Below are 645 nucleotides of genomic sequence, written 5' to 3'. Positions count from 1 at the left end.
GGGGACTTTAGTAGTGACAAATGTCCATCACAGATATAAAGACCATCGACATGTCAGAGTTTTGGTCCCCCTTTCCCAGACCACACCGGTACAAGATATGCAACATACAGAAAATAAATAGATGCATGTTAAAGGTCATTTCCATATACAAATATATTTTATGAAGCTTATTGTACAAGCATTTTTTTTTTAACCTACAGCATTACATTTACAAAATAGGATTGAACAGTGAAGAGGAGTAAGCTCTTTTCAACTGCTGATATACTGTACTGTATCTAAGTCTCTTTGATTTTTGCACTCCAAATGAAGTTTAGAAACGGGTCGAGTCTCGAACGCAGCACGAGGAAAGGCCCCAAAAATGACTCGTTAGCAGTCGTCATGTCTGCAATGTTGTACTGGCACAACCAGAGGAAGCCACTCCATTCTACAGCATGCACTGATACAATCTGGATTGGCACAAGATGAGGAAGCACAAACTGGAAAAAGGTGTCAGTACAAAATATATCAAGTTAAAACAAATCTGCCCTTAGCTATTGACTAAAAACAAATGTCTCTGAAATATCAAAAAAGTGAATGATTTAAAATACATTTTAAAGAAAATTCTCCATGCTTATCAAAAGACAATGCACTATGTTCACTTACTGT

The sequence above is a fragment of the Etheostoma spectabile genome, chromosome 5 (genome assembly GCF_008692095.1).
Source record: "Etheostoma spectabile isolate EspeVRDwgs_2016 chromosome 5, UIUC_Espe_1.0, whole genome shotgun sequence".
Lineage (NCBI taxonomy): Eukaryota > Metazoa > Chordata > Actinopteri > Perciformes > Percidae > Etheostoma > Etheostoma spectabile.
Note: the sequence above shows the minus strand (reverse complement) of the source record.